The sequence below is a fragment of the Temnothorax longispinosus genome, chromosome 5 (assembly GCF_030848805.1).
Source record: "Temnothorax longispinosus isolate EJ_2023e chromosome 5, Tlon_JGU_v1, whole genome shotgun sequence".
Lineage (NCBI taxonomy): Eukaryota > Metazoa > Arthropoda > Insecta > Hymenoptera > Formicidae > Temnothorax > Temnothorax longispinosus.
The window spans coordinates 3685034-3700556 of NC_092362.1; the positions used below are offsets into that span (position 1 = coordinate 3685034).

Consider the following 15523-nt stretch of genomic DNA (forward strand, 5'->3'; position numbering starts at 1 on the left):
CTTCACGCGAACTTCGTTGCCCAAGATCGCGACAGGAGCAAAGGGAGAGACCGCGCAGCGTATACAGTATAGTTCGAAATCCCGTCGGGGTTTGGGCGACCCGATTCAGTTCGGTGGCAACGAACGGCGGGCAGGCACACGAATCGGCACAGGAAAATGTGTGGGTGAAGACGAGATAGAAGGAAAAAGAGAGGATGGCTATGTTAAAAAGTGTGAGAGAGAAAGAGATAGAGAGAGAGAGAGATAGCAAACTAAAAGGATGAGGGAGTCACCAGACTGCACGGTAAACGTGGGTCATTTCGAATCCCGGGCAAGCCCGTTCCCCAGTCCGAAAAGTTTCTTTCCGTCCTGGAGTACTATAACTCGACAAATTCAATCTAATGCCGACTCGAACCGAATCCCGTTTTATCGAAATTTCAGGCAACATAATTTTCGGCGGTTCGCGAACGGAAAAGGGTGAACCGAGTTGGCACACACAGGTAGGCAGACTACAGGCGGTAAACGGGCAAAAGCGGCAGGGCAGGGCGTAGGTCGATGTAGGTTGGCAAGAGAGGGTGGTGGTCGTGAAGGCGATGGTGGCAGCCGCTTCCACAGAGATAATGCAGTTATTTCATGCCCGGGCACCGGTAATTGGCTGCACGCTCGCGGCAGAGGCAGCCAACACCGGCTCTTCGTTCGCTCTCGGTCGCGAGACATTACGACGTTGCCCCGAGCCAATTTCTCATTCACGAAGTTAATGGCTACTTCTGACGAGAATTATCCGTTTTTTTTTCCGCGCTCTCCCTCGATCCGGCAAACTCGATGATACACTATGTCGTCGATCGGCATCGCGGCGCGACTCGCCGGTCGACGGATCCGGCGTTTTGCACGAGCCTCGCGACTCCCGACGTCGTAATTGGTAAAAATTTCTGCGAAAGCTCATTATCCTCTGTCAGTCTCTCGCGCAATGTTTTCTAACTTTATCGCTCTAGCCTTCCGGTTGCGGTAATCGCGTTTACTGTTGCCTAACTTCTGATTATGTGGAAACGATTCACGGTGTTAATAAGGTTTCTGCTCGGACGCGCCGAATTAACCGAATGGGAGCTTGCGTAAATTTAACGGTAAATACGTTCCGCTTCCGAATTATCCTCTTCACCTTTTCAACCACTCATTTTCCTGTCTTCAGGCTTCCATTTAAGCAAGGTTTCTTGAACTGATTGCAACCACTAATCGAAGTCATTCTTTATATATTATTGTGACAAAAATTTTATTCGATAATTTTTCATAAAGTAAAAGTATAATACATTTATCAAAAAATCGAAAACCGTATAAATTTTACCGACAATAACATACAAACTAATGGTGCAAATTAATACCTAGTAATTATTAAATATTATTATAAAAATCTGATTTTTATCTTAAAATTTAATTATAAGAATTTAATTTATTATAAAACATAGTGAAATTCTGTATTTCTCTTTTATTAAATGCTGCATCTCGACATCCTTCATTCGCATTTCGGAAGACTAAAAGATATTTTAAATAACACAGAGAGCGATACAAATGTTAACATAGTTAAGTGGTAAAATTTGTTTTTGTACCCGCGAATTGTGGAGAAACACCTTTCAACGCCGCTTTATTTGCGGTGCTATATCGGTTGATGTATGCGCGCCGTGAGAACGGCGGCGAAATTTATGGACGACGCGCGCTTACAGAATGGCAGTACGTCGACGCGGGACAAAGTTGGCCTCTTTTCGCGGAGCCGTCGATGTCCCGAGCCACCCTTTAGCGATTGTCTCGTCCGAGAGGCCATTACCTCGGATAACAAATGCTAAGTGTTTCCCCCGCTGTCCCGGGATACTTCGGGAAAATTGAAGCAGAGTAACATTGCACGTCCTCAATATGCGACTCAGCTGATAGTATATGCATGTGTTTATGCGAAAAAGGAATGAAAACATGTATCGAACGGCAAAAAAATTTTTTTCTGTATTTTTCCTCGAATATCAGCTTAAACTATTCTTACGTTAAACTGAATCGTGGAATGAGATGACACCAATTTTATATATATGACTTCCTAGAACTCTATTAAAATTCAATAAACGAGACGTTTGCTTCTATGTCAATCATTAAACATTAACTAAACGATTCCATTTCTTTTTCTTTCTCTATTGGCTATCAAAGCACTAAATATTAAATATCTTCGCAATCAGAAACAAATGTCTATTTTATACAAATTTTAACTTTTTAAATACCATACTTCTATTTAAAATTTATTCTCATTCGTTCGTTCATGTTGCACGGTTTCGTTAAAAAAAAAAAAAAAGAAATCCTTCTCTTGTCTTCTTTTCCCTTTGACCTCTTGCTATCGAGTGAACAATATCCTCCACATAATATGGCTTTAGTGTCTCATGCTTTTACTGTTCGCTCGCTGGTCTAATAATGGAGAGTGACAGATCCTTTGATGATATCTGGGGAAAAAAAGGTGGAGAAAACTACAAGAATAGTACTTTGGTAACTTTCCAGCTGTCGGCGATGACAATGCTCTGTCGAAGTAGAAGGAAAAAGCCAGTTACAATAGAACTCGCCGTGATACTATCTTTAAATAGCTATCTTAGATCCATTGCGTGTGACGAGACATATTATTTTTAAACGCGATCAGCAGAATCTTGCTAAACGTAGCATAAAATTTTTTATATAAGTTAAATCAAATTTTTATTAAAAAATATTTAAATACCCAATTTCTCACGCTAATTACATGCATGTACAATTTAATAACATCTTTGCTCTCCATTCGTCTATTTCGTAACATTTAATAAGATTACGAAAGCAACAAGGGGGAGCATTTTGTTTCCGCACGAAACTTGGAGCACGTGCAATATCATTCTCGGCGCGTACATGCGGAGATGCGGCCGAGCCCTGACGGGTATGATGTTCGATCTTGGTGGTGAGAGCAAAGAAGATATGAAAAAAGCGACACAGACACCGACGGCAGACGACGGGATCGGCTCCTGAAGGCCAAGCAAAACGCTCCGAGCACTAAGACGTCGCTCTCTCGCGCGGCATGCAGTTGTACGTAGAAGCATCCGACCCAAAACCATCCCTAGATACACGTACGCTTAAGTAATTTAATTAGAGCAACTCCGGTCTGGAGACGTGACTCCGTCTCTTTGGTCTGAGCTCTCTGCCAGAAAGAGAGAGAGAGGGGGGGCAGAGAAGGGGGCGAGAAGGTGCTATGATGGATAGAGAAGGTCGCGCAGACGGTCGGGAGATGAGAAGAGAGCAGGATAAGTGTAAGGACGAGAAGAGACGACCGAGAGACGCGGGAAGAGATATACGTACGTGCTGAACCTCGCGTGTGTTAGGTGAGAGAAGAGAAGAGAAGTCCTGGTAGAAACACCGTGTGCGGGCGTCACGATAGCATTGCTCTCGGTTCGTGACCTCGTAGTTTCCCCAAAGGCTCGACGACAACCGTGTCACCCCCTCGCGGCCTATACGTCGCGACGAGCATGGAATACGTTAAAAGAATGATGAAGAGACCATATTATGCTTGCAAGCGGCAGATCAACGCGTCGCACGATCTTCTAGGTGCATTCGCGTGTTACGCGCAGGTGTGTCACTTCTAACGGGCTATAGAAATGCGGGGCAAGATAATAATATCATTCGAATCGAGAGTCACATTTCGAGATCAGCCGCCTGCATTATTCTCATCGCATACTGCGATTCTTCACGGCAAAATGTGTGTATTCCGAGCACACCTGATCAGATTGAAAATAATTCGCAATTTCGATCAGTTTCATGCATATTATTTCCACGTAAAACCTGATGCGCATGAAAAATATATACAATTGACCTTTCATGAATGAATCGAGACACGGCCACGGTTTTAAGTTTCGTTCGGCCTACGGCGGGTGTATTAATTGAAAGTCAATATTAGTGGACGAGTTGCGCAGCGAGCAACGTTGAGCGCGGCCAGCGTTATAACGGTGCGGCCTGATTACGTAAATGTTGTCATCCCGTCATTAGCCGCTGAGGCCGTGTGCGGAATATAGACACGGCGACATAAATCGAATCGCGCGCGGGCCCGAATCGCCGAAAGTGAATCTCGTCGCCACGTACCGCGCCAAATCTCGGGCACGAATCGAATTACCCCCGACAAATCATGATTTAACAAGGCTTGCAGATCTATTCCTCGTACGTGGAATGAAAGGTTCAACAACGCTGCGCGGGGTCGTGCTCGCGAGAGGATCGGTCCGACGACCCTTCTTAGATCCTTCCTACGTGGTAAGGTCGTGCTCGGCATTTCCCACGGACACGTGACCGCACTCCTTCCGTCGTGAAGGATGGAAAGTGGACCCGTACTTACGCGCTCTCACCCCCTTTCCCCTCCTGCCCCTTTATCCCCCGCACGCGGTTAACTGTTTAATATTGCATTAAGCTCGCGCGTATTCTCTTTGGCACTTTTGGCGCCGCCGATAAGGAGATCTACGAAAAGGCACAATTTAACCGAAGACCAATTTCACCCTCGAGCGACGGGAAACGTATTCAACGATTTTCGAATTTCAAACCAGACCCCTCCGGTCTCTCTCTCTCCTCTTACGTAACTCCTCGAAAGCCTGGTCCAATAAACGTCCAATAAAAGCGAGCACGATTTGAAATAACGATTATATACCTCCTCGGCGATTTTACGAGACCGCCACGTTTCCACCGGTCGTATCGGTCGTACATATACGGCTGGCGGGAATTCACGAGGCACCCCGAATGTATACGGTTGCGCAATATTATTCTCTTTTTTTTCTCCTTCCTCGGTTTCAGCAGCTCGCAACGACGCGATCCATTTTTCTCGGCGGATAGACAAACGCATCTTAGATAACTGGGTGGCAAAGCATATAACGCGCGCGTTGCTCGCTGGCATTGCCGGATGATAAATACAATCTCGCGCGCAGTAAACTCGGGCTGCTTTATCGGCAGCCATTTAGACAATGAAGATAGTATTTTTCTCGCGGTTTTATGCTGTATATCAACCTCTCTCCTTCTACCCGCGACGAGACGGACGGCGGTGCAGCTTGCGCCGAGATACCGGCACGCTACCAATAACCGAGATCTGCGCGAGGGAAAAAGGCGAATGTGGAGAAGACGGATGCGCCGAAGGAGAAACCGAAAGGGCGTGAGTACGTAAGTAAAAAAAAAGCTGCGGATTTTTATTTTAGCGATACGAAAGAGAAACGTAACGATTGGTTACTTATACCGTTCGCTAAAACGTCGCGTTTATCGCTCTCTAAATTAAAATCTGCTACCGTGAATAAATTTGTCACCGTACGTTTACAATTCACAAATTATCACGTTGTAATCCGCTCGCGAGAAACAGCCCCGCTCCGTTAATGATGAGATGATCTCTCGGGACCGCCGTCAACTATCGATGAATTACCAAATCGTGGGCGCGCGCAAGTTGTAATCCCGTAAACCCCGGGAACGTCACAGAGTCTCGTGAAAACGCATTTGGCCACATTTGGCATGGCGGTCTCGCGAACGCGACAAAGGGAATTTGCGACACAATTTCCGCGATTGTTACAATCGGCGTCCTGCAATTGAGGTGCACGATTCGCCGACAATCGATCCGCGCCGATACCGAGCGCTGCGGCTATGCCGGCGGAGAGAATTTCAGAGCGCCGATCCGATATACAGCACAAGTGATACCGCGCGCGCGGCAGCAATAATAATCATCTCGTAATATTTATCGTCATGATGGTATCCCGCCACGATCGATGCCCTGACTTATTGTCCTGGAGCGCTTCCAGGCCGGCTGACAGATTGTTATAATGCCGCCGAGACCTCGACCGTGACTCCAATTTGGCTGTGAGGCCAATATGCGGTGCCAATAATTCTCTACGCCACGATACTTAATATCGCATCGGAAAAGAAGAAAAAAAAACAGATATATTTTTCAAAATTTTCGTTACGTAAGCCATCTTTCTCTTTTTGCATAAGGCTGCATAACGTACACGGTACATGATGTATGGCGAATGTGCTTCCGTAATCTCGCGGCAACAAAATATTAAACGTCCTGCACTTTTAAGCGAGCGCAACGATGCTCTATTCCAAGTTATTAATGTTATATTAATGGCAAATTATGTTCTGCAATATTAACTTTGCGCGTTAAACGAAAGTTTATGCTTTATCGTCGATTTATCGTCGAAACCTGACATCGGGCTTTGAGACATCCATCTCTGGCAAATAAACCGAAATACCGTCATCTGGTTGCGTCGTCCCGACATTGAAATTAAGCCACGACGCTTTTAACGTGTTATTAAGGCCGGCCTACAATTTTGTCTCGTGGAACACGACACTATTTATCGCCGGTCGTTTCGAGGGTTGACGTCGAGGCACCCTTTTTTATTGGTTAATCAAGCAGATTCTCGAATATTTTCAATAAAATTCATGTCATTAAGACGAGAAGATGGAATCCCTGCGGGCAAAACTCTCAGATTTTTTCTTCCCTTATTACAAACCCCGACTTTCATTCCTGCTGCTTGGATGGCACCAATTATAAGAGAGAAAAAATAGATGAAGGAGCGTTGTTCCCGTTGTTACGACTTGTCGTAAGTCGAGTTTTACGACTTTATGCTACGTGTTCGTCGAGTCGGGTTCCAATTCGTTGTCCCCGACCCCTTGATCCCTCGGACATCGCGCAAGACCTCCGGTGTTCGCGATTCTCCCAGGGTCTACGAGAGGATCCGCGCTCTCGGACGTTGACGAGATTGGCTATAAATTTATTTGCTCTTTTAAACGTGATATTGTTTCATTGCTGGATAAAGCGAACGGGGAATCTTATGTTTCTACGTCTGGTTTCTGGTTCACGTTACTTCTTCGGAGGATGTGTTTCATGTTATTGAAGGGAGAGACTATCTCCCGTGCGTAAGTACAGGTATCACACATATACCACATATACATACACAGAACGTCGCAAAGAAAAAGGAACAAAATACATTGTCATAAAAAGGTAACATTACGGACTAACCAGGGTTGAGAATTATTACCATAGAAGTTGTAAACTTTCTGGAATTAAAAATTGAACCCCCTTTTTTATCTAGTTACGCACGCGTTGTCGTTCGATATGCTCGACGTCAGGATATCAGCTTAGTCGATTGGCTGGGCCAAAACGCGCGCGCGAGCCCTCTACCTACCTACCTAACCGGCAAGGGCGCCGCGAACTTTATAATTGCGTTATTGTTTAGAAGTTTGGATTTTATCGAACTTGTCGAACTAGCGTCGTAGTTGATTACCGGCGCTGCGAGTAACCACCTCCATTAGAGGCGTTTCCCACATCAGGGCGCTTTCTGTGTAAGCAGACTTTTCATCAAACTTAATTATCGTTGACTCGTCGGCAGACTGATCAACGCCGCTTCGCTCAGGGAGAACGAGGCTAATAGGAATTAAATAAAATTAAATTAACCTTCGCGTTACATACATATGCCGATGGCACCGGCGGCGGTCCGTGCCGCGCACATGAAACGATGATTATTAATGTTTCACTCAGTCGCGTATATATTACATTGTTAATCAAATAACACAACCAATGTGCGGGCATTCACAAAGGAGACTACGTTCTATAATATTTAATAAACGTAACAATATGATGCGCGTGCGTTCCAAAGTTATTAGTTTCACTGTCACATTGTACGCGTTGCTTTGATCGCATTATAACGAACAATATATTAGATAAAATTACGTTACAGAAACTTTATCACAGTGGTATCCGATATTTAATATGACACATTACGATAAATTTCCTAGCGTTTGCTGAAATTTCATGTTGGCTGCAATTGTGTGTAAAACATTAAAGCGGCATTCGTATAAAATCCCCCATAGAGAAGTACTCTTCGCTATTTTATTATTTCGCATCAATTTCGGCATTGTAACTGCTATTAAAAATTAATTAATGACCGATGATTATATATCAGTGGTACGCGAATCGTCGTTTGTCACGTGCAATTTCCAAAAATCATTCCTGTCAAACGTAGCTTAATATAATTTGACATTCGACCGGCGTTATCAACAATTGACAGATTAAAACTTGAGTGGATATCGATTCGACGAATTGTGTCCAACTAACGTCTCATAAGTTAGCGGAACAAAGTGAGCAAAACCAATTCTAATTAATATTTTTATTTGTTGCTCATTTGTTGCTAAAATGTTGCCAAAGAAAAAAATTTGTTGCTCTATAAGTTTTCTTTAAAAAAATGATATTCCGCTAAAGGAATATTAAGTCAGCGGGACAATATACATATAGCAACGAAATATTATTTAGAATTGGTTCTGCTCACTTTATTGTTCCGTTAACTGATGAGATGTACATTTTGATACAGGTGTACAATTGTATCCCTTTATTCGAAGAGAAACAATTAGCCAGCTCATTTTACTACTGCGACAATCGGACTGAATATTAATTGTGAAAGTACCGTAATGACAGACGTTTTCATTATGCGGCGGTATTTCGACGTCCGTGTTATAGTTTGAAATTATTCGTTGTGTTTGGCCGTTCCGTTCAAACAGACTTGCCGAACTCGATTAATCGCAAATTGAACCGCTAACACTGTTACCAACTAGTCCCTCCCGCGCGCGACTTCTTTTGTTCCATGAAACTTTCCGCTTGGATCAGCCGCAACGAGATAGGTATTCGAGAACGATCGTAAAAAGAAGTCTGTCAATTAGATAATGTTACCAAGGAAAAGAACATTGAAATGCTTTATCAGCGATGTAAAGAACAGACATGAACCTGTGATCCTTGCGTCATTTATATTTGTTATAGTCGTAAGAATTATTTTTATAATTATACGCTAATACAACTGATTTTTTGTTTATGCTCTGCTAATACATCATAAGTATCTAATCTGCAATTGACATCATCAATATGTATAGTAATAAATTTTCTGCTTGTAAAATGCGAATAATTTTACAACTCACGTAAAACATCTTGCTCGAGAATTGCTCTCTGAACACGTCACGTTCTGCTCGTTTATAAAAAAGAAAAACACGAAATACCAGAATATCGTTCAAAATTATTCAAATAGCTACGTATCTAATACACCAGAATGAATGAAATTTTTACTGGCGGTGATACAAGAGAACTGCTTATCTCGGAGTGATCCGGAACGACAATTTCAGAAGATCGGCTCAATTTTACCAATAAAGATAGTCTATGAAAAGTCTTTATCTTCCTTTCCTCGAAAATACAAACGGCGAGTACGAGAACACGCGTCGCGTAAAACACAACGGCGACGGTGACGTAGCGCGACATCAATAAATGATAACTTTTTTTAAAATCTCGAATCTTTTTATCAGAGAGACTGAATGCGCGAGCGACTGCGATAGAAGTTCCCGGATAACGACGCTCGGCACGGCCGTTGTTGTCGACAAAATAGGAAGAGGGCAACGCTGAACGATGCAACGCAAAGGACGAAGTTGTCGTGGTAATCGAGCACTGGAAACGCGGAATGACGAAGCCGTCCGAGGCAGAAGGCCGGGGACGCCAGAATAGCGAAGTTGAAAAGGGCGGAGAATGACGGTGAGATGCCGGCGTTCTTCCTGGTTCCGTACTGCTTGCCTCTGTCTCTGTTTCGTGGAAGGAGCAGCGGCTATCAAATATTTGCAGCGCCTTTAGCCAACAATGCCTCGCTCGATAAACTTGAAAGTTTGTTTACGATTGCCGGCTATTCCTTTGTCGCCTTCTTCCTTGACAGCTAACGTGCATTCCTTCTGTCGCCATTTTAACTTACAACCTTCGGCAGGGACCTTTGTTGCCACTGTGTCGTCCTCTCCTCTTGTCCTGGATGGATTCAAACGGTGAACTACTGTTTTCCGGTTGCGTGAAAATGTTACAATTATCTAACAAGTTTTCTTAACCCGAGAACCCGTGTTGCTGGAAAATTAAATCATCGGCGAAAGCAATTTAGTTAGCGATATATTTTCGGGTATGGCCAAATATCGCACGCAACGACAATTTTCAACTGTTTTCTCCCAACAAAAAATAATCATTTTTCATTAGCAATTTCATCTGTTCGTGCTGAAGATTCGTGTTCTCATATTCTCACCGTTGGCGAACGCACGGTAGCAACGGTGGTACGGATTTCACGGAGGGCATTAAATCCGGTGCCGCAAAGAGGAGGTAGGGCCACTCGTCGGGACGACTATCCTGACGAAAGAAATCATCGCAGAAGTTTCGGCCGGACTATGGTGAAACGACGGAAGCGTCGGGCGCGACCATCTCGCCGGTGATTTGCAACTTCTTTATCGCAGTTTTGCGACGTTCCCCGAGGGAGGCCGCGTATGCGCGGGGACGGACGGAGAGCGGGGGTAGTCGGAATGATTCAGTGCGGCCTAGATGCTCCCTGGCGACTCTCCAAATCACTTCCTGCCCCGCTAGTCGTATACCTAACTTCGGACCGCGGGCGCGGGACTCTGAGGGTTGTTTGTACTTAAGCGGCTAGACGACGCGCGAGACGACCGGGAAAACATTTCGCTCGTGGGGCGCTCTCTCGCTTGAAACAATAAACGCTCCGTCCAATCGAGCGTGGAAGATAACGAGCGAGAGAAACGGCCACGAGGGCGACGAGAGGGAGAAAGAGAGAGAGAGAGAGAGAGAGGCGATTGGAATGGTGGGTCACAGAGGACGAGCGGAACGAAAAGCGGAGGAAAGAGTTGTTTGTTAGATCGGCGACGATTCCGTAGAATTGCGGGACCGACGAAGTTTCGCGTCGCGTCTTTGCCTCCTCTTTCCGTTGTCGGGCGAGAAATTTCCTGATAGCTCTTAATAATGCACTTCGGACGGCATTCCTCGCGCCTTTCGGTCCGAGAGACTCTGAGGTTGCGGTAAAGAGTCCCTGAACTTTGAGTATTATGCTCCCGCGCGCGCGCACAGAAAGAGCGCTGTGAATTTTCTGTATCCACGAGCGAAGGGTGAGCGAGTGCGATTCGCTTAAGAGGTAGACGGATATTACCACCGGGATAGAGAATCGTATCGCCATCGTTGATGGCATCGGTGGTGCGTGTGTGTCGAAACGACGGACGTTTCGAATGCACTAGCCGCGTTCCAAAAAGATAAAGAAATGTAAAGTGGCACACAAATTGACGCGAGTAAGCTTGTCTGTATAGAGATAAGCCGTATCTAAAGCCGTAACGTTAAAAGCAGTATCGCTCTTACCCCGCTTACTGTTTCTCCGCCGCGAAGCCGTTCTAGAACTGGCGCGGCTCTCGTTGAGCATACTCGTAACAGCTAATAGTGATTTGTCAGCGGTTTTTCCGAACAGCAGAAGTATTCGACGGGAAAAAGCTCGGCGGTCGCGGCGCGGCGGAAAGGAAATTACGAGGCCCCCAAGTGCCAGGCCAGATGACAAACGGTTTAGGCGGAGACGCGAAATACGCTTTCTGGTTTCGGGATCACAGTCAGCTCGCATTTGCCACGCTCCGACTAACTTGCCTTCCACCTCATCAATCTTAGGCCACTTGGGTAGCACCGGCAATTACAATATCGGCTTGCTCGACGAGGAGTTTGAGGTTGCGGCCCGAAAGTGGGCGGGTTCTTGGCACGCTAACCCGAGCCAAAGCTTCTGGGCTCAGTCTGACGGTGGTGCTCCACCTGCCTGAAGAGAACATGTCCCACCTGTTGCGAGCGATCAGTCACTTGAGCCGTGGATTTGTTTAAATCTTGATAACGCGGACCTCGTATCGGCTTAATTTCAATTCTCCCGACCCGCCGAGGAACCATACAGAGCGCCTCGCTTACGGATTATCGCCCGATTTAACCCGATTGATCGGACCAAGTGTGCGGAGGATAGTGTATAATTGAAACGTTAGCGTCGCGCGTGGTACGTTATATGCGCCCGAGCGTCTGTATCTCCGGGCCGATTAATTCGGAAAACGCGCGCGACGTTTAATGGAATTTGCGCCACGAGATACTGTGTAACTATGCACAACGCGATAATGCTGTACGACGGAAGTTTATCGCGTACCGAAGCGAGTGATCGCGCGCGAGGGTCTTGGCACGGCTGATTTAGGAAACCTTGAATGGAAGATCCGGGCAATTCGTGTCGAGGCGAGGCAAAAAGCAAATGGGTTAACGGGTTAATTTGTACAGAGTGCGCGAGCTTACCTCATTCGTGTTTTACAGGAACGCTTATCCGAGGCTGCAAGGCGGAAGATGACCGCGGGAATTTATGGTGCCGTTAAAGCGTCCCCTTTGGTAAATTTGCCCCCTACTGCGTTGTTTTTTACGACTTCTACGTTAACACGTTCGCCACTGCACGCGTCTATCGTTGTTTTATTACGTCGTGTGGTCGGTATTAACGAAAACGCAATTTTAGCGAATCTCTGCGTGGCGCGATAAATAAAGTAAATTTAAGCTGAACGTAACCTAACGTGTAACGTCATTAAGCACACGTTTAATTTACATTTTTAGAAATGAAATTTCATACGTCGAGTTACGAATAGAAAGGTAATTGTAATATAATTGTTACGACCACTTTTTGCTAATAAATTTTTGGAAACCTTGGATAACATTTAATTAGTAACGGAAGCTTACAAAGTTTCAAGAAGCCGTGCATGATCAAGCGTATCTACGATGTTCGCTACTCAACGCGTAGAGGCTTGTTCGCTTCAGTAACAATCGCTAGAGTTTATCCCGAGCGAGACTGCTTCACGTCCGACTTATGCCCTAGGTGCCAATTAGTAACTGGCATTACCAAACGACTTGCTCCTAATTAACAAAGTTTCATTTATCGACGATAAAAGTAAAGACAGTGGGATGACGAGTCCGCGGGCGATCGCGCTTTTTGAAAATGATAACGATTAGTTGGACACGTCTTATAAGTTAGCGGAACATAGTGAGCAGAACCAATTCTAACTAATATTTTTATTTGTTGCTCATTTGTTGCTAAAAAGTCGCCGAAGAAAAAAATTTGTTGCTCTATATAAGTTTTCTTTAAGAAATGATGTTCCGCTAAAAGAAGATTAAGTTAGCGGGACAATATTCAAAGCAACAAATTCAAAACTTGGATATTTCGAGAGCAACAAATTCAGACAATATACGCCACTACAATTTAAGCGAGCGAATATTGTCTCGCTAACTTAATCATCCTTTAGCGGAACATCATTTCTTAAGAAAACTTACGGAACAACAAATTTTTTTCTTTGACAACTTTTTAGCAACAAATCAGCAACAAATAAAAATATTATTTAGAATTGGTTCTACTCACTTTGTTCCGCTAACTTATAAGACGTCAAAATGTTAAATAACAGAGGGGACTACCCTGCATTCCAGGGAGAACAGATGAGAACGTGGTCGCAGCGCGCTCGCGAGTACTGTGTATAGTTAATTTTACGTACAGAGATTGCGCGGGAACGTAGGAGAAGAGAGAGAAGGCACGATGAAGGCAGAAGGGGAGGAGGGGGAGGGGGAGGGGGAGCAGGGTAAAGCCAGACTAAAAAATAGAGGGAAAAGTGTATATGGATAGAGAAGTGCAAACGAGTAGGAATTTTCAGCGGGCGAAAGTCTCTTCGAAAACGCGCACGGTCCCTGCAGGCCGTTTTCAGCGTCGGGTTAATTATACCACCCCGCGTGAGAAGCGGGAAGAGCGTAAAAAAAAGAGGACCCGGCCGGGCAGCACACATTAAACGTGAATTAAACGTCGAGATTTCCGTTTCTCCGCAGTGAGCAAGAGATGACGGCGGTGGCCCAGCTCGGCATTTTCTTTCTCCCTTTCTTTCTTCCTTTTCGATTTTTTTTTTTTTTTTTTTTAGACTTTTCCGCGTCCCTGGGGGCTTGACTTCAGTTACGCGCCGGTGTTCATTCGATTTTAGAATCATCACGAAAAAAAATGAAGAAGTAAAAACCGAGAAAGAAGACGGCGAAGTTTCTAGTGGAAATACGATAATCTATGGCGTCATAATTTTTATCGAGTTAAACTCGTCGAGACTACAGGGAATGACGATAAGACGGTCGACGCGAAATTACCTCTTTATCTTGCTTCAAGTTACTTTCTTAAAAATAGCACGGAAGTCTAAGTTATATTATGCGTGTGCTTCTAATAGCGATACTTACAACCGTGCTGCCGGCACGCACAACAAAGGGGAACTAATCGCGGAAAATGTTTAATCTCACATCCCACGATTAGCTCGTGAATTAATGTTCCTTTGAGAACTCGTCTTGCCCCCAAAACCTACGTAGTAGTAACCCCAACCAGGACCAAGGAAACCTTGCCACCGTCACGGACTGACGGACTGGATTGAAGAGGGTGAAAGCGGTAATGAAAGGAAAGGGGGAAGAAGGAGGGAACGACGGTGGGGGCATAGCGTTTAATTTTAATTGCGGTTCTCTCTCCGAGAATCCTTAGGAAAGACCCTCTGCTTTCGCGCGCGCGGGGGATCACGAACTTGACCGCTCCGTGTATCGCTTATGCAACGCCATAATTTACCCGTTCGTACTCTCATATACCTAGATACTGTTACGTAACTTGGTTACGTATTACTCGCATTTAATCGATGTTAATTAGAGTTATTTTAGAATTACGGACAACCGATAATCTAGTATTATGTTGTAATTCGTTTCCCAGTCTAATCTGCTAATTTCTGAAAATTATTTCATATTAGTTCAAGTTGTGAATAAAAAATGAGCAGCACAAGAATATTTTTTAGATCAAATTCGCTCGTTCCATACAAATCCTATCGTTGATAATTTCCAAAAGGCGCGTTTCGCATTACACGAAAGATCTTTCAGTTGAAGGGAAAGCGACGTCAAGTCAGGACTAAAATGCGCACCCAGCAACAATCGCACGTAGTCCTTACTTTTCAGACAACGTAAGTGCCACCCGATATCGAGAGAATGGGCGCGCATCTAAGGAAAATGGAGCACGGCAGGAACGAGGGGATAAAATAATTGAGGCAACGGTGAAACAAGGGCGGCCCTAGCTCGACTTGCCTTTTGCCTTCGTTCGATCAAAATTCCCACCTTGAAAGAAAGACGAGAACGAGAAGCCTGAAACCATGCGTCCGGTAATGAGGAATCCTTCCGTAGATCGTTGTTTGACTCCTCGCTTAAATAGGATCGGTCGGGCTTTCGGAAGTAATGGGACGAAAGAAGGGAGAGAAATCGGAAAAAATACCGTAGATGAAGAAGTAGAAGAATCTAACGAAATCATCTCTCTCATTATCATTCCAAAACATTATCTAATTAATAACTAAACAAATAATTTCAAGCATGTCATGAAACAATTAAAGGATCACAAAACTTCAATGTTTTCACGTTATTAAGTTATAGTTCTATCGGTTATTCGAGTAATTGCAAACGTGTTCATCTCCCTCTTCGTAACTTCCTATCCCGTGGTTTTCTGTAAATTGCGCTGTCGATACTATTCACGCAGCTGAGCGATTAGACAAAGGTACGAGCAAAACACCGGCGCTCAACAAACTCTTTGTGGCGGGAGAGCGGAAAAAAGAAACTCGCGCGAAAGAAACACGTTCTTTCCGCGTACGGATCGATTCTACCCTCTTCAAT

At 44.7% G+C, this 15523-nt stretch overlaps 1 protein-coding gene across 7 annotated transcripts in view; it reads left to right on the forward strand.

The window, feature by feature from the left end:
* The window catches only part of Bru3 (bruno 3), a 620785-nt gene that overhangs the window by 437775 nt on the left and 167487 nt on the right, over positions 1 to 15523 (forward strand). The gene's annotated exons all lie outside the window — the stretch shown is intronic.